This window comes from Megascapheus bottae, chromosome 16 (genome assembly GCF_031878675.1).
Source record: "Megascapheus bottae isolate mThoBot1 chromosome 16, mThoBot2.hap1, whole genome shotgun sequence".
Classification (NCBI taxonomy): domain Eukaryota; kingdom Metazoa; phylum Chordata; class Mammalia; order Rodentia; family Geomyidae; genus Megascapheus; species Megascapheus bottae.
In genome coordinates this window covers 28,309,816-28,337,525 of record NC_143524.1, presented here as the reverse complement: position 1 = coordinate 28,337,525, position 27,710 = coordinate 28,309,816, and the positions used below count along the sequence as shown (strand labels likewise).

The 27,710-nt window shown below is 34.7% G+C and overlaps 1 pseudogene; it reads left to right on the top strand.

Annotated features, from left to right (window-relative positions):
* The first annotated feature begins 740 nt into the window (after positions 1 to 740).
* LOC150053055 (ubiquitin-ribosomal protein eS31 fusion protein pseudogene) overlaps positions 741 to 27,710 on the top strand; it is a 42,497-nt pseudogene continuing 15,527 nt past the window's right edge.

The window sequence follows — 27,710 nt, the reverse complement described above, 5'->3', positions numbered from 1 at the left end:
AGGATTTGAGCAGTATTATAAGTTCTTCTGCTTTATAGTTTATAAGTAATTAAGAGTGCAAAGACTACTTTAGATTAAAATCTAGAGGGTGAAATGAGAGAGAGGAGTTGTTAAACTGTGTTGATATTTCACGGTCCAGTGATCCTAATTTCTCTACACTGGGGTACTTAAGAAGGTACTTTTATGTCAGAGTATAAAAGTAGGTAAATTCAATATTGAAATATTCTCAGTTATATGTAAGTGCTTGGAAGAAAGTTAATGGGGAGGTATAATAAAAAGTAATGGGGTTGCATGAAAATTTCTATTAAAGAAAACTTGGAATTCCTTTCAAAGTAAATGATATTTAAATTTTAAAACAGAGAACAGATGGATCAAGCTCCGGAAACATCCAGACTAAACCTGGATGGACCAGAAAATTTAAAGTTGGAAGTTCTTGAACCAGGAACAATAGTATCATATTGGATAAGCTGTGAGCTCAGAGTATCAGTAAGGTACATATTGAGTAGTGTCAGGATGTACAGCATTGAAAAGATAAGCAAAGTCTTCATGCATTGCTTAAGGGTGGAGTGAGTGTTTCCTTGTTCATGTGATGGGAATGCACCATATGAGTTTTGACATGATTGTGCTATAGATAGAGTGTGATCCCACTTCCTTATATGTTCAGTGCTTATTCACCTCTATGAAGAGACAAAGGAAGCAATCAGGCTAAGCCTATGGGGATATGTTAAGTCACTGAGACAATGCCTAAGAATAGCAGACTGGAAAGTCACTCCTCATCCTTTGCTTCCTGGATTTCATATAGTGAGCATCTTCCTTCATTACAGGCTCCTCCAGGTGCTGACCCCATCATAGACCCTGAAGCAGCTGTGCTCTTTAACAGTTCAGCCACGTAAACCTGTGAAAAACCATGAACCAAAATAACCTTTCTTCTATCTACTATCTCAGATGTTTGGTTACAGTACCAGAAAGCTGACTTAGTAATATGATCTTGCTTAAATCTGTGAAGAATGTCTGGCTGCTTGTTAGCAGAAGAAAGAATAAAGAAGAGTAAAAGAAAAATGACCTTGGTTGGCTACAGAAAGTATTAATAGGTGAAAGCAGTTCAAGCTAAAGTGGTGATAACAGGTGAAGAGTGGGAAAAAAATCCCCAAGAATTTCCCCATTTTTGCCAAAGCATTTAGTTAACCACTTTTTTAAAAAAAATTAGATATGCATAGCTTCATGTTCAAAGCTATTCTGAGATGCAGCATTTGAAAGGACATAACATGCAGTCTTCATATTCTAAGACATTTCTGCTTTGAATTATTTATAGTGTTTATTATTCAACCAATATTTATCAGGCAGCTGGTGCCCACATTTATTTATTTTTTTATAGATGAGAATTCTTATTTACTGTTTTAACTAAGAGGATATTTCTTTTGTGCAATCTGATTGAGTTTTGTAATCCTCTAAGGGATATTTTAAATTATGTCTCTGTATTTGACAGTGTCCTAAAAAATTTATCCTGGAGGAGTTTAAATTTGCAGTGTTTCAAGACATGTCTTTCTAAATTCTTTGTCATGACACTTGAAATTTTGTTCACTATGCTAAAGAATGTATCAAACATCTGAGAATACATACACATACTTAAATGAAGAAAATATTTTCCTTTATGTCAGATCTATGCTTTGCTTTCTGGGTTTAAAAGATAGCATTAGGGAGGCTCTGAGCAAAAAGGTAAAGTTAAAAACCAAAACCTGCCTTTCTAAACTCCTCACATTTTTATTAAAGAATTTATTAACATTGATTTTTACATCATATTTAAAATGACATACTTAACAAACAAGTATTCATGAAGGGAATCTCTATATACAATCACTGGCCCTTAGATTTTAGAACATAATTAAAATTAGGCTGAGGGTTTGTATGTCATAGATACATATTAATCTATGTAATAAAGCATTGACAGATGCTGGCGGGGCTGTGGAGAAAAAGGAACCCTACTGCACTGCTGGTAGGATGGTAAGCTAGTCCAGACACTCTAGAAAGCAGTGTGGAGGTTTCTTAAAGAACTGAAAATAGACCTTCCCTAGATTTGTTTTACCTTATTGACTTTCAAGTTTTCTTCTCAAGCCTCAAATCCATTTCTTCATGTTTACTCCCTGCCCAAACTGTTTCCTGTGACTAGAATAATATGTATTCATATAAATCTAATAAGTATGCTTTTGAAGCCCACTCTACTTTCACTTTCTAAGCTGCCCTTTCATATTGAACCAGGCTTTTTGATGTGCCTGGATTCCTCTTCTACAGTATGTTTCTGATTTTAGAACACTCTGTACCTTCTATTCTGAGCTAAACTTTCCCCTTTTATTTCTTTGTAACTAAGATAGGTTTTAATTGTGTATTTCTGAGATGCAGGGCATATTAGAGATGTGAACTCTAAAGCTCTGTAGAATATGTTGTGGGGGTGAGTGTTTGAGTTGCTGAAAATATCCGTTCTACAATGGCCATGGGATCTGAGCGATGTAGAGACATTGTCTATTCCCCTATCACAGATAAATACATTTTTAGTGTTCCTTTTCTTCATCTTTAAAATAGTGATAAAAGTGGCTACATTGTGGATCAAATATAGTAAATTTGTGAAAACAGCCTGTCACCCACAAAGAAAAATGTAAGTTCTGATGTCTGTAATGAGGCTTCTTTTTCCTTTCAGATGTTTGATTTCCTTTCATGTGTCCTTTGGTTGCATTCCACAGGCACATTGTTTTCTTCTACATGTAGCTTCTAATAGTCAAATTTGTCTAGTGTACTTCTTCATTCTAATATATGTCTCCCTTGATGATATCAGTAGCCTATTAAGAATTTAGAAATCCAATAATGTTACAAAAAGAACCTGATCCTTTAATTTATTTGGGTAACTATGTGATGATCATTTATGATGATAGTGATGAAATGAAATATAGAAAGTGCATTTTGGCGAGAGCTACAGAAAACGTATTTTCTCTAGTCTTGGTGATGAAAGACACCCTGTATCTTTTTAAAGAGAAGGTGATTATACATCTAGGACTCTCGTAGGAGAGGATTACAATAGCTCAATACCTATGTACATAAGGTCATATAGGATGAGACTAAATGAAATGAACTCTAGGATATGGAAACAAGAGCTTTATCTTGTGTGATTGTTGATCTTAATGTACTATGTTATTCCTTTTCTCTTTTTTGTATTTGTCCTTATGGTTAATCTCATGTTGTTACTGTATCTGACTTTGGTATATCTGGTATATTGTATATACATTTATTTGTTTATTTGAAATAGGGAAGGGAAGGTGGGAGATAAGATGATCAGGAGGGGGTGGAGAGAAAGAGGGACAAAAACAAGAGAAGGGATTCAATGTGCAAGAAGTAATGCATCTACTACTGACAAATGTAACTGTAACCCCTACATATTTTACCCTGACAATAAAATAAATATATCAAAAGAGAAAGTGATTATGAAAATATATTTATATAAAAGAATAGCATATGATCCCCAATCTACTATAGGTTCAAAATTTGAAAGTAACAAAATCAGGGTGTCAGAGAGATACCTCCTTTTTCATGTGTAACTGGGAAGATATGCAAACAATGAAGACAGCCATGAAAAGATGCAAAGAAATGTAGTAAACATGCACAATGCAAATTTATGAAGGATAAAGTGAAATGAAATTCTGTCATTTTTGAGAACATAGATGAAACTGGAGATCATGATATTAAGTGGAGAAAGCCACAGACAAGTACTACAATATGTGATTTTATATGTACATGGAATATCATGATATGCTGATTTCATAGATGTGAGAGCATAATGGTTATTCAAAGTTGGGAGTCACATGTGAAAAGATGCGAAAAGACTGGTTAGTGGTTGAGCACAGTTTGAGTTAGATAGGAACAAGAAGTTCTGGTGCAACAGGGCACTTATTGATAACAATAATGCACTTTATGTTTCAAAAGGCTTCAACTAATTTTTGGTAAAGCTAACAATAATGAATGATTACTATTGAAGAGAAATAGGTTTCATTAACTTCAGTCATGTTATGATAGCTGGAGACTATACAGTGAATAAGAGAGTGAAGTTGAGTCATGACTTGTAGAATATCATTAACTAGAGTCATGCTGTTGTGTAGTAGGTAATAACAGTTACCAATAATATATCATACATTTTATTAAGGCTAGAACAAAAAAAAGTTCAATCCTTTATGATAAAAAAAATAGATACCAGGACGGGAGTTTGGCCTAGTGCTAAAGTGCTTGCCTAGCATGCACGAAGATGCGGGTTTGATTCCTCGGTACCACGTACATAGAAAAAAGCCGGAAGTGGTGCTGAGGCTCAAGTGGTAGAGTGCTAGCTTTGAGAAAGTCCAAGGACAATGCCCAAGCCCAGGACTGGCAAAAAAAATAGATACCAGTGATATACATTTTATTAAGGCTAGAACAAAAGATGTTCAATGATTTATGATAAAGAAAAAAATAAATAAAAAAACAAAAAAAAGAAATGCAAATGAAAACAACTCTGACATTCCACCTCACCCCTGTTAGAATGGCCATTATCAAGAAATCTAATAACAACAAATACTGGAAGGGATGTGGCCGGAGGGATCACTACTACACTGTTGGTGGGAGTGCAAACACATTCAACCACTATGGAAAGCAGTATGGTGATTCCTCGAAAGACTAAACATAGAACTCCCCTATGACCCAGCAATTCCACTACTTCGCATTTACCCAATCGACCAGAAACAAGGACATAATAAACCCACTAGCACAATGATGTTCATTGTAGCATTATTTACCATAGCAAAGATATGGAACCAACCCAGATGCCCCTCAGTAGATGATTGGATCAAAAAGATGTGTTATTTATACACAATGGAATTCTATGCTGCCATCAGAAAAAATGACAGCGTCCCATTTGTAAGGAAATGGAAAGATTTGGAAAAAATTATATTAAGTGAAGCAAACCATGTCCAAAGGAACATAGGCTCAATGGTTTCCCTCATTTGTAGTAATTAGTACACATCTAGGACTCTCTAGCAGAAGATTACAGTAGCTCAAGGCCATATAGCATGAGATTAAATGAAAGGACCTCCAGGATACGGAAACAAGAGCCATATAATATGTGATTGTTGTTGTTAATGTATTATGCTATTTTTCCTCTCTTTTGTTGTGCCTTGGTTGTTCTCATATTGTTACAGTATCTTACCTTGTTATCTGGTATATTGTACTTACAATTATTTGTTTATTTGCAATAGGAAAGGGAAGGGGAAAAACAAGATGAGGGGGTGGGGGAGGGAAATTTGGACAAAAACATAAGAAGGGGTATCAATGTGTGTGAAGTAATGCACCTTTTATCTGGTGAATAACAATGTAACCCTTCTATTAATTACAATAAAATGTTTTTTAAAAAAGTTAAAAAAAGAAATAGAGTTGAAAACAGAGTTCTGGATGAGGTAGTAATGCTTAATCTGATTTAAACAACATGTCCTTATGTTTCTATATCCTAGAGATCCTTTCATTTAGCGTCATACTATATGGCCTTTTGTATCAAGGTTTTGCTCTATTGCAAATCTCTGCTAGGAGAGCCCAAGGTTTCTACTGATTATGACAAATGCGGGAAACCATTGAGACGAAGTTCCTTTGAGTCTGGCTTACTTCACTTAATATGATTTTTTCTAAGTCTTTCCATTTCCTAACAAATGGGGCAATGTCATTCTTTCTGACCCTTAAGGTACTATGTTATCTCTCGTCTCTTTTGCTCTCCCTTGGTTATCTCATATTGTTACAGTATCTCACTTTGTTACCTGATATATCGGATATATTTGCATTTGGTTATTTGAAATTGGATAGGGAAGGGGGGAAAACAAGATGAGGGGTGGGGGTGAGGGGGAGGGAAATGGGGACCAAGACATGTGAAAGGGTATCAATGTATGTGAATTAATGCACCTTCTATCTGGGAAATATCATGTAACCCTTCTATTAATTACAATAAAAAATATATGAAAAACAACAACATGTCCATGTACAATATAAACAATATATATGTATTGACAAATCACATAATACCCTGTCAATATACATTTTTTGATGTATCGTCCAGAAAAATTTTAAAATATGTGCAGGTAAACAAAGTTTTCAATGCAAACTAATGCATTTCTAATACAACATTTAGACATTTAAGTACGATTGAATGTGTCTATGAATAAAGAAAGCAATGAAGAGTGAAAGAAATTGAAATCTAGAAACTGTGGAATCATATTTGAAGATGTAAGGATCACATAAGAAAGGATAACTTGTAGGCACTTCTAGTGGCCAGGGATAGGGTAGTGTTTGTTTTGAACTAGATCGGTGAGGGCAATTGGAGAGAAGATTGTATCCACATTTAGATGGTAAAGTCCCATGCAACTTTGTCAGGGTTCTGAAACAAGAGGCACCAATGAATGCCTCAGTAGTAATGCCATCCCATAGGCTAGTGCTCTATATCAGGCTTATTTCCTTCAAATTCTTTAAAAGTTTTACAAAGCCTCATGGGTCTTGAACTCAGCCTTGTCCCTGAGCTCTTCAGCTCAAGGCTACCACCCTACCCTTGAGCCAAACCCTACTTCCTGTTTTCTAGAGGTTAATTGAAGGTAAGAGTCTCAGCTCCTTTTGTGCCCTTGCTGGCTTTGAACCTTTATCCTTAGATCTCAGCCTCCCAAGTAGCTAGGATTACAGGCCTGAGCCACGGCTCCCAGATCAAAGTCTCTGTTTTTAACTGTATAGGTTCCAATCCATTTTTTGTTTTGAAATATATGAAATACCATGTTCTCTGGACTACCTTCCAGATCTCGGAATAAACTAATCCCTTTTCTAGTCTTGCTGTCAAGATCAAATCCTCATCCATCCTGTTTTAAGTACTTGTTCTGCCTCAGTTTACTCAGAGAAGCATGCTTATATTGTATCTAAATGCTATGGTATTTAATGTGCTATGTTACAATTAGCAGAATACCTTCTTGGGATAGGCACAAATCTTGGTTATCCATAAGTTTATGCAGGTGGTCCATAATGTTCATACTTCTCCAGCAGTTTATTTCACTTTGTGTGGTACAGCTGCATTAGGATTCAGGGTCAGCATGTTTAGTGTTTAGCTCATTCTACAAGTTGAATAAATTCTTTGTTTTTTTTTTTTAAGGGATAATTACCAGTCATACACTTGGGTCTTAGTGGGTTGTGAATTTCCACTGTGCTGTCTCAGTGCACAGGCTAGTATCCACGTGAGGTTAATGGAAGAACACATAGCAATAAAAGAGCTACAGGGGTATACTTTACTTACAACCAAGTGCCATTAATGCAATGGTCTCGGCCAGCATTTATGTGGTTTTCTAAAGTAATATTCACTGAACCATGAGAGCCCATGCTAAAGTTGATTTACACCAACTCCTGTACCCCAAATCTTATTTAGCACATTTTCTTCCTTTAGACCTCAAAGTATCATTGAAAAGAGGGATTAAAAAGGCTTCTTAAACATTCATATTATTGTTTTTATTTTGGATCAAAACCAAATTTTGAGTGAATTATCACATCTTAGGTGCTTAATTGATTATATCCTCGGAGATATATTGATTTAAAAAATAAATTAAGCTGAGCATGGTGGCTCATGCCTGTAAACCTAGCTATTCAGGAGGCTGAGATATGAGGATCAGGGTTCAAAGCCAGCCTGAGCACTAAGGTCCTGGACACTTTTGTTTCCAATGAATCTCCAGAAAATGGGAAGTGGGGCTTGGTTCAGGGGTAGGGCGATAGCCTTGAGCTGATCAGCTCAGAGGCAGTGGCCCAAGCCCAGAGTTCAAGGCCGATGACCCACACACACACAAATAAAATAAACAAATAAAATAGATTGATAAAACAAAATCTGAGGGATGAAAATGTATTTAAAGTAGAAGATAGGTAAATAAGCTGCTAGCTTCCAGGATATATTGGCCAATGAAGACCTTTACTACTCCTATAGAAGAAATCACTTGTCTGAATGAATAAAAGGTGTGTTACCAATATGAAACCGTATTGTCTGAAGGAATATTCAGTTATATCTTCTTTATTACCCTATACATTAGTGTAATCTTCTTTATTTCATCCATATTACATGAAGTTATCAGCCTAATTTAGATGAGACATTCTCATCTAAATTCTGTTAAGTGCCCTTGAATATACTTTGAAACTCTGCAAGCTATTGGATATTTTTCTTATAAATCTTGCCATAGATGATAGGCTATCTTAGTGTTGTTATAGAATTAATTCATGTAAAACAATCATTTGAGGTCTCAATTATATTTTTTGTTGGTAAGGAATTAAAGACAAACATGCTCTGTGTTTATTCACTTTCATGAATGATGTCTCCTGATGAGATAAAGCAGGCATGAACCTCTAAAAGTAGAAGATTAAAAGAAAAGATATTTTCTTTTCATTTAATTAAGCCCCATTCTTAAGATTTCCACAATTTTATTTCTTATCTTTACATGTTAGAATAGAATTAATAAGTTTTCTGGGAAGGTTTTTTGTAGTCTACAATTTTGAAAGAAATAAAATATCTTCTCTGGAAGACAGCTATTCAATTAGAGCTTATTCTTCTGTTTTATTTATCAGCAAATTATGTAGTATGAATTTCATTTTGGTCTATTGTGTTCTCTCGTCCAAAGAATATACTACATATCTCAGCACTATGTTGGTCCTCTACTTTATTTTAGTTTCTAATTAACAAATAATATTGAATATAATGTGATATTTTGAATTTGAATGGCAAATTGATATATGAACTGTTTCACACATTTACTATTTAAATTCTTACTTCCATTGTTTCTGCAACCAACATCCTGGTCTCTACTTCTATGCATTTGTTTTAAATTCCACAAATGAATGCTAGAGTGGCATTTGTCCTATATTACACTTCACATTGCATCCTCTAAATTCATCCACATTGTATTAGTTTCTTTCTCCTACTTTAATACAAGTTCTATTCTTGGTTATTTCATCATGCATTTAATTACATTTATCTGGTGATTAGTGAGGTTGAGCATCATTTTTTAGTGTACTTTTTGGACAACTATAGAATCTTCTCTTGAGAAATGTCTTGATAGGGTTATGCTTTTATCTATTAAACTGAAAAAAATATTGACCATGTAGATTTTTGGACCTTTTTGCTTATTCATTGACTTCTTATTAGGTTACTTCTTAATTCTGGATATTAACCTTTAACTAAATGAACTATCCAAATATCTCTCATTCCGTGGCTTTTTTAAAATAGTTTCCATAATGTTTGAGTTTATTGCCTACCAAATATTTATTGGCAAAGACATTTCTTTGAACTTCCTAAGTCATTTGTAACCAAAAAGTGTTTTTATTTTCATACACATAAAATAATGATTATCACTTGTTTTCTCTCTTACATGATGTTACTTAGATATTTACATCGACATAATGAATTACACTCTATATTTATATCTGTGACTTTATTTACACAATATATTATTAAATATTATCTAGGGATCATTAAGCACTTTACAATATTATATATTTATTTATTTATTTTTTGCCAGTCCTGGGCTTGAGCCCAGGGCCTGAGCACTGTCCTTGGACATTCTCAAGGCTAGAGCTCTACCACTTGAGTCTCAGCACCACTTCTGGCTTTTATCTATGTATGTGGTACCGAGGAATTGAACCTGGGTCTTCGTGCATGCTAGGCAAGCACTCTACCACTAGGCCAAACTCCCAGCCCGCACTTTACAATATTATAGAATGAAAATGTTGATATTTTGTGCTTATGATGCTATGTACTCTTTATAGCAATTATACTATTTTGACAGTTGGAATGTCAAAATTTAGTTAAAAGTGCTGCAAACAAAAGTAGTGTTATATAGTGTGACAGTACTACCAATTATTAGAAAATGAATTTTTCCTTTTCCCAACTCTGTCTTGATAATTCATATGAGTTTAGGTGCTCTTGGAGCTGATATATTAGAGAAATTTTAAAGTGGTTCTAGATATTGGGCCAACTTCAGTTCTGATGATGGTTGGCTGAGCTTTCCACCTGTATTAGGAATGGTTTGAGATGAAAGCTACTTCCAACTTTTCTGCTTGGGCCAAAAGAAACTGAAATATTTAAAATAGGAAAGTTTCACTCAGAGTAATATTGAGAAATAGAATTACTCTAGGGAATACTTGTGTTTTACTTGTGAACATTTGGTGATTTCTTGAATTCACCATGTTTTAAGCACCAAACCAGCATTTTATTAATATGTAAAAAGAACTGGGACTATAACAAAGACAATTCTAGACAAATTTCAAAAATGTTGACAATATATTAAAATATTGACAATGTATATAAAATTTATGTTACACAAATACTATTGTAAATAAAGTTAATATATTAAGTTTAAACATGTTATAATTATTAAACAATGTGTTTATTAATTATTACATTATAATTTGTAATAAAATAGTCTAACTATATAATCATTACATCTGATGAAGAAATAGCTGTAAAATGACTTGAGAAAAATATAATTTCATCTATTTTTGTAGTAGAAGATTCAATTTTATGATTTTATGGCTATGCCTATTACAAAGGCATTAATCATTTTCCAGACAAAGAACGATGAGAAAAGTGTCATTAAATTTGAAATGCTGAGGAAGTAGCTGGAACCTCTGGGTAGCAAGTAACTCTGTCTTTAAAGGTAAATGATTTTTCTCAAAAATAAGAGAATATTTTCTACCCCTATACCCTGGCTCCTTGTTGCTCTAAATACACAGGAGGGAGGAAATAGTTCAGAGACATGATACAGTGCGGTAAATGTTGTCTTTACATGTAGGCAAGTAGGATGGTATTGGCGCACAGGGACGTGTTGGGTCTGAGGAAAGGTTCCCTGAGACACTCAGACGCAGCGGAAAGTCCAGTCAAGCAGCACCTCATTTCGCACACAGCACAATCTTTTAAAGCCACAAACCACAAAAGGCAAAAAGAAACTAACCAATTGCCTAAAGGCCACCCTGATCTGGTGTTCAGGTGCTGTCCATGTGTTGATGTATCTCACCCAACCTTTCCCTATCAGGTTTGCACACAAATAACTCAGGCCTTTCCCTTCTTACTTCCTCTCAGCACCATCTTTTGCTGTACACATGTGCCCTATAGGTGCCTTGGACCTCACAGCACCCAGATTCAGTCCTTTAAGAAGTATGTCAGGTGCAAAAGCAGTGCAAGGATTTCCATTTTGTACATCATTCATATTCAATAAATGCTGCTTCTCTTGGGTATTGGTAATGGTGCTTATCAATCAAATGTTGATTTTAGAAATCTAATTACAATCATATTCTGGCAATTGAGATTTACCATGTAGGCAAATAAGAAAATTAATGTGTAGTGATAAAAAACATAATTAAATTCTTAAAGAATCCAAGTTTGTATTTATTAATAAGCAGCTGTAATATATATATATACCAGCAAGCAAAAAATGTAGATATGTTTCTAAAAATTTCATTGGCTTCATCAATTCCCTTAGATAGATGGTTTTTACTTGTGGTATAGATTTCCACTTATGGATAATTTATGATATAATGAAATTGGTGAATATTAATCATAAAGCTAGAAATTTAAATCAAAGTAGTTTGTGAAAATGAAATTCATGTTCAGTGCGCAAGGAATTAGATATAAGATTAAGGAAAATAGGGACACAAAATTATACCAGGGGAAAATAAACGCCTTTCACGGGAAAGGGTATAAAGAAAAGTTGTGCTTCTGATTCACCAGCGAAATAAGAGAACTCATTATAGACAGAGATCATAGGCCTTGGGTTTTAATAAAATAATTGCTCTAGCAAGAAATAATGGTGGTACAGTTTATTCTTGCTTTGCTCTTTCTTTTAGGGATATAAATATAAAAGAATCTTCACTTTATTTCCAACGAAATGAAACACTTTATTTTGCCCATAGAAAGAGCATCAGTTTTACTACCATTGGCTAAATATTTTTTCTCAGGTCCTGAGCCTTGAACTCAGGACCTGAGCGCTGTCTGTGGGCCTTCTCAAGTCTAGAGCACTACCACTTGAGCCACAGCACCACTTTTGGCTTTTTTTCTTTGTAGTTAGCACCAAGGAATCAAACCCGGATCTTCGAGCTTGCTAGACAAGCACTCTACCACTAGGCCAAACTTCTGGCCTTGGCTAAATATTTTTATTACACTAGCTCTTAAATGTGAAGATATTTAAAGGCAGGTAATGACCTAATAACAGTAAAAGCCTCAGGAAAGGAGTCGGCATCCTTACAAGAAGAAAGAAAAGGTAACTCTCTCCTTTGCACTTTCCCTCTAATCGTTGTGAGGCTATAACAAGAAAGTGGCTGGCTTCAGGCACCACATCTGACAGCACCTTGATCTTGGCTATCTGAGCTTCTAGAACTGTGAAAATATATTTCTCATTTAACTCTCCCAGCCCATTTATCTCATTGTAGCAGCCAGAGCTGACAAAGATTTTGTCATACAGAAATAAAAGAAGTAGCACTGAAAATGATATGTACATAGCCTTGCTCATCCCAATGTCAACATCATGAAGATATTAATTTAAATATGCAGAAGCAGAAACAACAGCACTGAGGGAGAATTCAGAAGTTAAGCATTTGCATTTTCCTCAGAAAGACTTTTCTGTTTTTATGCTAATTGAGGAGATGCATTGTACCTGAAGTATTAAAAAAGCAGAGGATAGTGGTAATCAAGATAATGTGGGCAACTAAACATCTGTAGAGATTTTTGCTCATCTGTGGCTCTACAAATTTATTAACCAGTGAGTCTGGTGGGCAGATGGGTTTTGGAAAGCAAAAGCATTAATTAGTAGTGAAAAGACAAGCCCTAAACCTACAGGAAAATTTTTGACCTAACTATAGGTTACTGTTAGAAGAATGTATTAACTTTGGTGATCTTGGTATGCATACTTACGAAAACATAAATATTAATTAAGATTACAGTACATTTAATTAAAATATTTCAAGTAAGACTTTTCACATACAAAGTACCTTTTCCTAGAATCATGATTACAGCTTACAAGACTTTTATTTTATTCCTTTCAAATATAGTATAATCTATGAATATATAATGAAAATAAAAAGTTCTAGGTATTTTAATCCTTTCATTGGAAATATGAGCAACACAAATTTAAATGCCTTAAGGTTGTTAATCTTTTTTTTTGAGGTTGTGGAAGAGTTTTTAATAGCCATATATTAAAGGCATTTATTTTTTTTATTGTTGGGATAATGTATATGGGGGTTACAGTTACATTTGTGAGGTGATAGGTGCATTACTTCTACACATTGATACCCCCTCTCATGTTTTTGTCCCCATTTCCCTTCCCCAACCAATCCCAATCATCTTGTTTTCCTCTTCTCTTTCCTATTTCAAATAAACAAATAAATGTATTTTAACCCTATTTCTTGGAAATAGGAGAGACATAAACTACAAATACATTAATTTTTTAAACCCTTGCTAGATTCAGGACAAAGAAAATAATAGTATAAAGAATTGATTGAGACCTTAATTAATGATGATTTTGTATTTTTATTTTTTATTGTCAAGGTAATGAATAGAGGGTTTGCAGTTATATTCACGAGATAGTAGGTGCATTACTTCTCACACATTGATAACCCCTCTCATGTTTTGTCCCTACCCCCTCCCAATGATCTTGTTTTCCCTCTTCCTTTTCCTATTTCAAATAAACAAATAAATAAATATACAATATACCAGGTAACAAAGTCAGATACATTAACAACATGGGATTAACCAAAGGGCAACAAAAGAGAAATAGCATACTACAATCACTCTTGTTTTCATATCCTAGAGATCCTTTCATTCAGTTTCATCCTATATAACTGTATGTACCTAGTTTTGCACTATTTTAATCTTCTGCTAGGAGAGTCTTAGATGTGTATGAATTATTACAAATGAGGGAAACCATTGAGCCTATGTTCCCTTGGGTCGGGCTTACCGCACTTAATATGATTTTTCCCAATTCTTTCCATTTCCTTACAAATGGGGCAATGTCATTCTTTCTGATGGCAGCATAGAATTCCATTGAGTATAAGTACCACATCTTCTATATCCAATCATCTACTGAGGGGCATCTGGGTTGGTTCCATATATTTGCTATGGTAAAGATTCCCTCAACCTTATTCCTTGTAGGAAATCCATTGCTTTAACTGTTTTCTTGAATTAAAAACTTTAAACTTATTCAATGTTTCCAATAAATAGTAATTCCAATATCACCATTTTTTATTAAAGAATTTATTAACCTGGACTTTTTACATAATATTTCAAATGATGTATTTAATAAACAAGTATTCAAGAAACGAAGCGCTATATACAATCATTGGCACTTAGATTTTAGAACATAATTGAAATTAGGCTGAGAGTTTGTATGTCATAGATACATACTAATCTATGTAATAAAACATTATGTCTATAGTCATAGATTTTTATGTCTATGTAGTTGTGTTTACATCTCCAATGCCATGTCTATAGAATTGGGTATGCAAATATTGAGTCCTCGCTCTTGTACTGTTTGGATCTAATAGCCACATATTGAGGAAAACATGTGCCTTTTGGTCTTGACTTGTCTCACTCAACATGATTCGCTCTAGATTCATCCGCTTCCCTGCAAATGCCATTATTTTATCTTATCTGTTGGCTATGTAGAATTCCACTGTATAAATATAACACATTTTTTTGTATCCATTCATATGCAGTAGAGCATCTGGATTGTTTCCATCGCCTGGCTATTGTGAATAGTGCAGAGATGACATAGCTGAGCAGTTGTCCTTATCATATCCTGGGTTATGATGTTCAGGATAGATGCCCAAGAGAAAACTCCACAGTGCTTTCCAGAGGGTCTGAACTTGCTTACACTTCCAACAGCAGTGCAGTAGGATTTCTTTTTCTAGACAACCCTCAAGCATCTGTCATTGTCTGAATTCTAAATCTTGGCCATTCTTATTGGGGTAAGGTGGTATCTTAGGGTTGTTTTTATTTGCATTTCCTTTATGACCATGGATGATGGGCATTTTCTCATATGATTTTCTGCCATTTTAAACTCTTCTTTTTATAAATCTCTCCTTAGTTCCCTTGTCCATTTAGTGATTTGTTTGTTGGGTTGTTGGGGGGATTAGTTTCTTGAGTTCCCTGTAGATACTGGATATTAAGCATTTGTCTAATGTATTATTGGTAAATATCTTTTCCCAGTTAGTTGGCTGTCTTTCTACTTTAGTAGCTATGCTTTTATCTGTGCAGAAACTTTTTATTTTTAGGTAGTCCCATTTATTGAGTCTCTTTCCAATCTGTTGTAACCCTGGGATTTTGTTCAGGAATTTTTTTGCCTGTGCCTATGAGTTCCAGTGTCTCTCCAACTCTATCATATAGCAGTTTCGAGGTTTCCCATCTGACATTGAGGTCTTTGATCCATTTTGAGTTAATGCTTCTGCATGGCAAAAGGCTAGAGCCAAGTTTTAGTTTTCTGCATGTGGCTTCCCAGTTTTGACAGCACCAGTAATTGAATAGGCTGTGTTTGTTCCACTGAATATCTCTGACTTCTTTGTCAAATATAAATTGACTATAGGTATGTGGTTTTATTTCTGGATCTTCTATTCTGTTCCATTGAACTTCTGGTCTATTTTTGTGCCAATACCATAATGCTTTTGTTATTATGGCTCTATAGTAGAGTTTGAAATCTGGTATTGTAATACCACTAGCATTGCTCTTTTTGCCTAAAATTGTTTTGGCTATTCTAGGTCTTTTCTTGTTCTATATAAACCTTTGAATTATATCTTCTATTCAGTAAGGAATGTCTTTGGGATTTTGATGGGGATTGCATTGAATTTGTGTATCGGTTTGGGCATTATAGCCATTTTCACTATGTTGGTTCTCCCTACACATGAGCAAGGGATGACTTTCCATTTCCTGATGTCCTCTTTAATTTTTTCATCAGGCTTTTATAGTTTTCATTAAATAATTCCTTTACGTCTTTAGTTAAGTTAATTCCTAAGTATTGCATTCTTTTGGGGGCTATTGCAAATGGGATCATATTTTGATTTGGCCTTTTGTTTGCCTATTGTTGGTATCCAAGAAGGCTACTGACTTTTGCAGGTTAATTTTGCATCCTGCCACTTTGCTAAAGTGGTTTATTATTTCTAGGAGTTTGGGAGTGGAGCTTATTGGGTCACTCAGGTAAAGGATCATGTCATCTGCGAATAGGGATAGTTTAATTTCTTCTTTCTCTATGTGGATCTGTTTGATGTCCTTCCCTTTCCTTATTTCTCTGGCTAAAGGTTCCAGCACTATATTGAAGAGACTTGGAGAGAGTGGGCATCCCTGTCTAGTTCCTGATTTTAAGGTGAATGGTTCCAGTCTTTCTCCATTTAGTATAATACTGACTGTAGGTTTTTCATATATGGCTTTATTTACTTCTTATTCCTATTTTTTTCTAGTGCTTTCAACATGAATGGATGTTGTATTTTGTCAAATGCCTTCTCTGTGTCCAGAGAAATTATCATATGATTCTTATCCTTAGCTCTATTGATATGATGTATTACATTAATTGATTTGTGAATATTAAACCAGCCTTGCATGTGTGGGATGAAGCCTATTTGATCATAGTATATAATTTTTAAATTTGATTCTGGATTCTTTTGACTAGTATTTTATTGAGGAGTTTTGTGTCAGTGTTTTTAGAGAGATAGGTCTGTAGTTCTCCTTTTTTGTTGAGTCTTTCCCTGGTATAGAGATGAGTGCAATATTAGCTTCATGAAATGAATTTCGTGTTGTTCCTTTTGCTTCTGTTTCTCAGAAGAGTATCAAGAGTATAGGTATTACTTCATCTTTAAAACTTTTGTAGAATTCTGCAGTGAAACCATCTGGATCTGGGCTCTATTAGGTTGGCATTTCCCTGATTGCTTCTGCTATATTATTGCATGAAATTGGATTGTTCAATTTGTTTACATCTTCATGGTTCAATGTGGGTAGCTTATATTTATTTAAGAAATCATCCATTTTTACTAGATGTTCCTGTATCTTTTGAATATTGGCCCTGGTATTACTTATTCATAATGGTCTGAATTTCATTTATATCTGTTGTTATTGTTTCCGTGGGGTCTCTAATCTTGTTTATTTGAGTCTCACATCTCCTGTTTTAGATTAATTTTGCCAGGGGTCTGTCAATTTTGATGAGTATTCAAAGAACCAAATTTTGATTTATTAATTTTATGTATAGTAGTTCTTATTTCAAAATCTCTTATATTTCTGATTTTATTTTTGTTATTTCTGTCCTTCCAGTTGTTTTAGAATTAACTTTTTCTTGTTCCTCTAGGTGCTTCAATTTCTTCTTTAGGTTATTTACATGCTCTTCTTCTGTCATTTTAATATGGGTTCCTAGTGCAATAAATTTCCCTCTTAGAAGTGTGTTTGCTGTGTTTCATACATTTCTTTGTGATGTATGTTGATTGTCATTACATTCAAGAAAGTTTTGAATTTCTTCTTTTATTTGATGTGTAACCCAGGAGTTATTTAGAAGTGGGTTTTTCAGCTTCCAAGTGTTTCAATGTTTATTTACCTTTTACTGTGTTGTTCAGAACTAGTTTGATTCCACTGTGATCAGATGGAATGCATGGAATTATATCAGTCTACTTGTATTGGCTTAAGTTTTCTGTATGAACTATTATATGATCTGTTTTGGAGCATGTTCCAAGTGCAGCAGATAAAAATGTATACAGTTTTGCCATTGGATGGAAAACTCTGTGTATATCTGTTAAGCCCAGCTGGGCTATCATGTCATTTAAGTAGGTGGTGTCTTTTGTTGAGTTGTCCTGGTATTTGGTGAAAGTGGTGTATTGATGTCTCCCATTATAACTGTGTTTGAGTTTATCTTGTTCTGTAATTCTAAGAGAGGTATCTTGACAAATTTGGGTGTTCCCTTGTTGGGGGAGTAAATGTTTGTAACTGTAATATTTGGGGTATGGATTGTACCCTTTACTAATATGTAGTGGCAATCTTTATCTTTATGTAGTGATTTTACTGAGAAGTTAATTTTGTCAGAGATTAAGATTGTTATTCCTGTTTTTTTTTCTCATTATGTTTCAGTGGAAAATTCTTTTCCTTCCTTTCACTTGGAGTTTGTCTCTGTCTTTGGAAGTAAGTTGGGTCTCTTGGAGACAACATAATGATGGGTCTTGTTTCTTAATCCAGACTGCTGTTCTGTGTCTTTTGATTGCATTGTTCAGCCTATTCACCTTTAGAGAAATTATGAAGAAGTGATTAGCGTCCTTTGTCATTATTTATTTTTACTTTTGAGTTTCTTTCTCTTTCCCCCCTTTGTTTTTAGCGATTTATAGGTGATAGCTTCTTGATGGAAGTTCTTGCTGTTGTGCAATTTGTTCTTGATTATTTAATATTTTTGTAATATTTTTAGTGTGCATGAATTTTAGGGCATAAAGCAAACCTGTGTAGATTCAGAAACACTGAAATCATTCCCTGCATTCTCTCAGACCACAAGGGGATCAAATTGGAACTGAACACCAATCTCCACAACGAAATCTCTGTAACTCGTGGAGATTGAACAACACATTATTGAATCACCAATGGGTCATTGAGGAGATCAGAGCAGAAATTCAACAGTTTATGAAATTTAACAAAAAGGAGCACACAAAATACCAGCTCCTTTGGGACACGGCAAAGGCAGTACTCAGAGGAAAATTGAGCGCTTATATTAACAAATTGGAAAAATCACAAAGTAACAGTTTAATGTCACACCTTAAATCCTTGGAAAAAGAGCAACAAACTAACCCTAATCCTAGTAGAAGGACGCAAATTATTAAAATCAAACCAGAATTAAATGGAGTCTAAAAAAAGTATAGAAAGAATCACCAAAACAAAGATTTGGTTCTTTGAAAAAATTAACAAAATTGACAGACCCTTAACAAACCTTACCATAAAAAGAAGGGAGCACACCCAAATAAAGAAAATCAAGGATGAGAATGGTAATATCACGACAGAAATTACCAAGATCCAGGAAACCATGAGGGAATACTTTTCAAACCTTTATGCCAACAAATTTGAGAATCTAGAAGAAATGGAAGAATTTCTAGCCAATATTAACATACCTACACTGAACCAAGAAGACCTAATCCAACTAAACAGACCTATTTCAAGCACTGAAATAGAATGGCAATAAGAGACCTTCCATCCAAAAAAAGCTTAGAACCAGATGGATTCACAGCTGAATTCTATAAGATCTTCAAAGCAGAGCTCACCACAATACTCCTCAAGCTATTCAGTGAAATAGAAAATGAAGGCTCTTTGCCAAATTCATTCTATGAAGCCACTATAACCCTCACCCCAAAACCAGACAGAGATTCATCAAAGAAAGAGAACTATAGACCCATTTCTTTGATGAATTTTGATGCAAAACTGGTCAATCGTTTTCAGCAACTCATCACAAAAATTGTACACTATGATCAAACAGGATACATCACAGGGATGCAAAGCTGGTTCAACATACACAAATCAATTAATATAATTCAACACATCAACAGGATCAAGAACAAAAATCACATGATTGTCTCACTAGATGCAGAAAAGACATTTGACAAGATCCAACACTCCTTTATGCTCAAAGCTCTGGGGAAACTAGGAATCCATGGAATTCCTCAGTATAATAAAGGCTGTGTATGACACATCCACAGCTAGCATTACACTTAATGGCAAAACGCTAAAGCCATTTCCTGTAAAATCAGGAATGAGACAAATCTGCCCATTCTCTCCACTCCTCTTTAACATAGTATTATAGTTCCTAGTGAGAGCAATAAGCCAAGAAGCAAGCATGAAGGGGATCCAGATAGGGAAAGAGGAAGTGAAACTTTCCCTCTTTGTAGATGACATGAATCTGTATTTAAAGAACCCTATAGACCCCACTCTCAAAACTTTGGCAAGGTAGCAGGGTCTAAAATTAACCTTCAAAAGTCAACTTCCTATATGCCAACAATGAGAGGAATGAGGCAACAATCAGGAAAGCAACTCCTTTTGCAATAGCCTCAAAGAAAATCAAGTACATAGGAATTAACTAATAATGTAAAGGCCCTTTTTGATGAAAACTTTAAAATTCTGAAAAAGGAAATTAAAGCAGAACTGAGGAAATGGGAAAACCTCCCATGCTCCTGGATTGGAAGAATCAACATCGTGAAAATGGCAATCTTGCCAAAGGCTATCTAACATTCAATGCAATACCCACCAATATCCCAATGTCATTCTTTAAAGAAATAGAAGAGGCAATCCAAAATTTCATATGAAATAATAAAAGATCCCATATAGCAAAAACACTTCTTAGCAGAAAGAACAGCACAGGAGGAATTTCAACACAAACTTTAGACTCTGTTGCAGAGCTAAAATTATCAAAACAGCTTGGTACTGGCACAAGAACAGGTCCAAAGACCAATGGAATAGAACTGAGGACCCAGATATTAAACCACAGATCTATGGCCACCTAATCTTTGATAAGGGAGCCACAAAAATAAAATGGAAAAAGACAGCCTCTTCAACAAATGGTGCTGACAGAATTGGTTGAGCACCTGCAGAAAATTAAAGCTGGACACTTTTTTGTCACCCTGTACCAGGGTCAACTCTAAATGGATCAAAGACTTTGAGGTAAAAGCAGATACCCTGAAAATTTCATAAGAAGGAAGAGGAGATATACTAGGTCTCCTTGGCACATATCAAAACTTTCTTAATAAGGACTCAGAAACACAACAAATCAGAGAAAGTATGGATAAATGAAATTTTAATAAACTGCAGAGGTTTTGTATGGCAAAGGGGGCCCTTTGGTGTTGTCTTGCTGGAGGTTCCTAGCAGGAGGGAGCCCCACTTAGGTTTGGGTCAGTTAGATGCTGGCTCGCAAACTCCTGCACACCCCCACCCGCTGTTGGAAGGCAGGGTCTCAGTGCCCCTCACTCTCCAGTTTAGGTGGCCTGGAAGAGGAGGGAGGAGGGACAACTCTACCCCCTTTGGTTGGGTGCTGGATCTTAATGCCCACCTGCCTGTCAGTCCCCAGTCAATGGCCTGGGGGAGGGGGCTGTTGGGGTAGGGAATGGACTCTGAATTCCTTGCCCCCCTGCACTTGCCAGTCTTTTTTGGGCAGGGTGGGAAGGGTCTGTGTTAAGTTTTGTAGCTCACCACCAGCTCTGGTTTCCCCATGGGTTTGGGGGAACCTGCTGGTCTACTTACTCATTGGGGGTTTGACTGTGAGCTGCTCTGTGGTGTTGGAGGGTCGTTTGCCTCCCCTCTGGTCTCCTCCGCTGTCTATGTAGGATTTTTGCATCTGGATTCGCTGCTTGTTGGAGTTCCAGGCTTCTAGGCTTGGAGCCCACAGTGAGGGGTGGGAAAGGGGTCTTCACGTTTCAAAGAGCGTTGGATATTAGCTTTATCTGTGTTTCTTTTCTGGTTTGTATACTCCTTTGCTTCTTGAATTTGTAATTGTTGATTTCTTAAGATAGTTGGCTTGTCATATAATGAGTGTCTGTCGTCCTCAATGTATTATGTTATCTCTCATCTCTTTTGCCATCCCTTGGTTATCTCATATTGTTACAACATTTCACCTTGTTATCTGATATACTTTACATGTGCTTAATTGGTTATTTGAAATTGGATAGAGAAGGGGAGAAATAAAGATAAGTGGGGGGAGGGTGGGAGGGAAATGGGGACCATGTCATGAGAAAGTGTATCAATGTTTGTGAAGTTATGCACCTTCTATCTGGTGAATATAATGTAACCCTTCTATTAATCACAATAAAAATATTTTAAAAAGATAGTTGGCTTGTGGGTTTCCCTGTTTCTCTCTTTTTGTGGGAGAAAGCTAGTCTGGTCCCTATTGTTTTGACACCCTTTTGCTTCGAATATAACTATTTTTAATGATTGAATTGTTTATTTTTATTTATGGTGTTTTTTAATTTTATTGCCAGAGTAATGTATATTTATAGTGCTTTTGGATTGTGATATTTTCATAGATCATTCATAAGAATAGAGACATAGTAGAAAACACAAAGTGCAATGATGCTAATATTATTGATTCATCATCAATTTTGTACTTTCTGTACTTATCTACAATGTTGCTAAAACTTGTAGTGCATTCCTTGACAATCAATGATTATTTGCATTACATCATTGGTTTCAGCAATGCAATGACTACTCAGGTGTTTAATATGGGTAGCTACACATCAGCTTACCATCAGAACGTGACCAAAGGTTATGTCATGCCTGTTCAAAAATGATTTTGGTAATGTTAGGTATGGATTGTTGCTATTTCCAACCAGAATCCTGCAAGGCATTCACTGACAAGATGCATGTTCAACATGTCTTAGAATGCTCATTGTGTCATGTGAATTGTTTCGTTATTCCATCACTGTTCCACAACCTCAAAGATGCAATATTAAAAATATTTTATGCACATAGGGCAGCTATCACTATACTTTACCCTAAATTATGTCTTTGGAGCTTCTCTGTGCTCTATGTAGACATGAGGAGAAAGGTCTCTATAATCAAAACTTCAGATCTTGCCCTGAGGTGAATAAGGCTGATGTAGATGATATACTATCACCTGAGTTTTTGTATAACCACACATATGAAACTTCTGTGGTTCTGTGTCCTCCTTTTATAAATTGTCTATGATACCAAGAGAGTTCATCATCTCACAAACCTCCAGAAAAAACATATTCAGAATTAGAAATGTTAGTTTTGAATTTCTAGTTACTTCCTGTGTGAGTGTGATTATAATTAATATCATGTCTACATTCCCTTGACTGTAATGAGGCTTAAACCAGAGGAGCCTTAGAAACTGTAGATACTGCCTCATGCTAAAAGACAGTAATTAATAAAATAATTGCTAGTGCTTTTAGAGAGAGAATGTGAAATTAACACTTTGTAAATCAATAACTCGGCTTCCTTAATGAGCTAACAGTGATATTAAATTCACTGAAGACCTTGACGTATAACCCTCATGGTCTTTTACTTTCATAAAAAGGGAATGTTTCTTGGTGTGATCAGGTTTTCTAAGGGCTCTATGGTAGTCTGAAGCTCTTCCTACTCAATTTATCCTCTATCCTTTCACAGGTGCGGTGATGTGTCACAGCTTAAATACTCTCCTTTCCCTATATCTCTCTATGAATTGTTCACCAGCCTTTCTGCCACGGTCTCTCATCTTGCCATGTATTTTTAAAGAGAAGAACAACTGACAAAAATCATGGAAAATGCAGGAATTAACAGGGAAGTTGGCATCACCTCTCTTTCCTGAGCTTTTGCTAATTCATAAAATGAGACAAGAATCACACTTAAGGATAGAAAATGCAGAAAAAAGTAGAATGATCTTGTATGACATAAAGAAATATGATGTATACCAGTGTCTTGTGCTAGTTTGAGCATATTCTTACACAGCACTTTGAACTCATTTTAAACATGTATTTTGATTATAATTTCTTCAAAGATCATATCAGTCTGCTAAAATATTCCATAGCTATTTGCAGTCATTTTCTTCAGCTTTGAAAATCATACCATTAGTCATTAAAATCTAAGAATTATATACTCTCTAGGTGTTAATAGTTATGATTTTGTATGTCTACTTCATTGAATATTTTGATTAATCTTTTTCTCTAAAAATTCCTCAAACTTTGCATAAATAAAACAGGTATGAAAATACCTGAAAGAATATAATTTTTTATCATTATCTTGTCATTTCTAATAAAACTCTAGGTACGCAGCAATAAAAATAATACCAAATTAAAGAAAAATCTGAGTGTTTAAGAGATGGAATGACTAGTGACTCTTCTTTTTTCCTTTTTGCAGTGATACTTCTATTTGTACTATACATATTTTAATATAAAACACTAGGCAAAATAATTGTATATAGTTTTTTTGAAGAGTTTTAATATAAAGCTATAAACGCAAACATGTTTGATCTCCCTTTTAGAAAATCATATTGGATCTTCACTTTGTATTGTTTGTGTGATATGAAATATGGCTAGATTTTGAGTTGAGTACATGGAAAAATCATCAGCTTTCTCTGTAAGTTGCGATTTCTGAGCAGCCTCTTCTCGTGTTAAGAGCAGATAGGTATATGGAGTAGTCCAGACACGATGTCTTTCTCTTAAAGGAATCAACTATAGAGGAAAATTTTTTTTAAAAAAGTCATAATGAAATTCTTTGAAAATATTTGTGATAACCTATGACGGCAATATTTTGTATTGCAATCAAAGGACTCAGGGCTATAGTTACCTGTCAGGGGAGATACCATGATCACAAAAGTGGTTTTCCCAGGCCAGGTTTATCTATTCCTTTGTGTTAACCCCTGCGATTTCCACAATTGAGGGAAACTTGACCCCATATTTTGTGGTAGTGAGAGGCTGAGTTCATACTCTCTCCTGAACCATAATAAAAGGAAAAAAATTCAGGGCTGTATTATCTTTCTAGATTTTAATATAGTACCTCAAAAATATGGACTTTTCAATCCCATTCCTGAAGATATTAATTCATTGGTTTTGAACAGAAAACTCTGAACCATTTTTCCTCACATTATTGCTTGAGGCAGCACCTAGAATTCATTTTGAATCATTCATAACCTTGACATATGCCATGTAAGAGGGACTATAATCTTCAAAACATTTATTTATAAAACACAGGACATTTTTTAAGCCACTAGATTAAAAAACTAATTTAATGATAAGAAAAACCTATAGATGCCCACATTTAATGTAATTTTTCTTGTAACATTGCTACTAAGAGTGTATAGTAAAATGAACCACTTTCTAATAACTTCTCTTTTAACTTATTATTACATAGTATCTCATCAATTTATAATTTAGTGGGAAAAATAGTTGGCTCTTTCATTCTCATATTAGGTCACTTTTATGTGATCATTACTACTCATGCAAAACTAAAAAATCAAAAGACAAAAGTTAACCCTCTTATTCTAGCTCTTTATGATAGTTTCTTTTTACTTTAATGTTAAGTGTCTCATATTAGGTATAATCTCCTACAGCTTGCCTTTCTATTCATATGGCAATATATAATCTATATTTATACCAACACACATAGCAATCTTACTTTTTAAAATCACTCTTCACATTTAATTGTATAGATATTTCCTATAGTATAAAGGAAAAAGTGTGACAACTGAGTATTTACTTATGATAAGACAGGCTTATGCCTATTTCCATACAATAAACTCCTAATAAGTTGACTTGTTGAAACAAGTATGTATGCTACAAAATTACATAGTTTCATGTATGCCAAAGGCCTTATAATTACAAAGTCAGCACAATTTATACTTTTTACTGATACAAGTATATTCAATTTTCTAAATTTTACCTCCCATTTTTGAAAATTTGTTTTCTATTATGCATATTAGTAAAAACTAGAAATCACTATATTATGCAGTTACTTTATTAGTGATTTAATTGGCATTTAAAATTTTGTCTGATTATACCATAAACAAATTTTCCTTATAATAATCATATGAATTCATTAAGATATTATTTGTGTACACAGTAGTATTAGAATGAGGAGCACATCTTTGTCTTTACTATTAAATGCATATTCTTAAGAAAAATGTCTGGCATTTAGTAGTATCCAATAAAAACAGTGCCCCCCCCAACCATGACATGTGAAAGGGTATCAATGTAAGCAAGGTAATGCACCTTCTATCTGGTGACTATAATGTAACCCTTCTATTAATTACAATAAAAATATATTAAAAAAACAATGCCCCCAGAAAAATGTTCACAAAAGTAAAAATGACACAAAATAAGTTAATTATCATATTAGGTAATAGATGGGTCTGTTTTGGGGTAAACTTTAACTATCTGAATGATCTCTTCAATTAGATATCTCTTAAAACTTCATTAGGATTGAGATTGTGCAAATTTTTGCTTTTGAACCTTTCTCTTGAAAGGCTTTTACAATAATGCAGCCTAATGGATTTGGGAGATTAAACAAGGTTCTCATATTTAAAAATTAGAAAATCTTGTGCTATTATGTACTTTCTTGGGTTCTGATTTATAAAAGAAGATCAATAATAACTCTTTATATCTCTAATGACTGTGGACTTCATTAAATATCAGCCCAGCTAAAAGGCAGATGAAATGTTTAGCATAACGACTCACGGCATTATGCAATCAATATGTGGGAATTTAATTCTTCAGTTTATTACTTCATATTGAATAACAGAAGTTTCGAGCTTGCAATGCCAAATCATGCTAAACTTTAACACTTTCCGAGTGGAACTAGTTACTGTATGTAGACCATCTCAACAAGCATGATTATTTAATATAGAATCCATGAGCAATAGTATAAATGTTTTTAAGCTTGCACTTGTTTTTTATTTAAATTTATACAAATAGGTTTAAAAGTTTGCAAAAATTATCATTAATTTGGAATAAAACAATGAATGGTATCTATAATTCATATTTTAAAAGAGATCTAAAAGTAAAATCTCACTGTTTCAAGAAAACGCACACAAACAAGGTCTATAAAAGTAGATGATGATTTAACTGAAAAATAAAGTTTGAGGTGCCATTGAAAATGGACTATGACACTCATTCTACTACAGTGAACACCTATTTTATTTGAAGATGTCTCCTTTATTATGAACAAGAACAAAAAAAACAAAAACCCTAAGCCGATCTAATTGTAATAGGAAATTTAGGGATAGTTCCAGGTTTTGAATTCATACTTGTATTTGCTAGATGGCTAATCTAATACTTAACCTATACCTTCAGCCATTTTTGCTCTGGTTCTTTTTCTTTGTTTTGTTTTGTTTTTGTGGGTCCTGGAGCTTGAAATTGGCCTGGGCATGTCCCTGAGCTCTTCAGCTTAAGGCTATCACCCTACCCTTGAGCCAAGCCCCACTTCCCGTTTTCTAGAGGTTCTAGAGACAAGATTCTCAGGTCCCTTTGTTCCCTGGGCTATCTTTGAACCTTGATCCTCAGATCTCAGCCTCCTGAGTAGCTAGGATTAAAGGCGTGAGTCACTGCGCCTGGATATGTCCTGGTTCTTTTTAAGATAGGATCTTCATTTTTGTCAGAGTCAGCCAAGATTTCAGTCCTCTACTTTACACTTCCTGCTATTGTTGGGCTGACCGAGCTGCACCACTGTGCCCATTTTAATTTGTTGCAATATGGCAACTGGGATTAAATCCCGGATTTCCAAATCTCAGTATCTTCTATAGCTAGGATAAAGCCTTCTCCACTACTCCTAACTAGAAATAGAAATTTATTGCAATGGTTTTTATATATGAGGTTGGTCTATTAAGAAATTTTGAAGCACTAACTGAGACATTAATTGTATTAGTAATTTACCCAGTACGTTCTTAATTCTTCATGCCCCTCTCCTCGGCCTGCATTGATTATCTGACTTTGTTGTTCTATAACTCTGTAAGAGAAAGAAAATATCTTAGTTGAGGATTATACACTTCTTACAATATTATTCAGAGATCAAATAGGAATCTCTTAAGAGATACACTATTTGGTTAGCATTAGCAGGTGCCACAGAGTAATTTGATATGAAGAGTACAGGGTAGAATCATGCAGTAAAACTCTAACTGTATATAGGCTAATTCTTATCTCTGTGGAGCTGGAAATTCCCAGAAAAAGGTAATTGCTTGGGG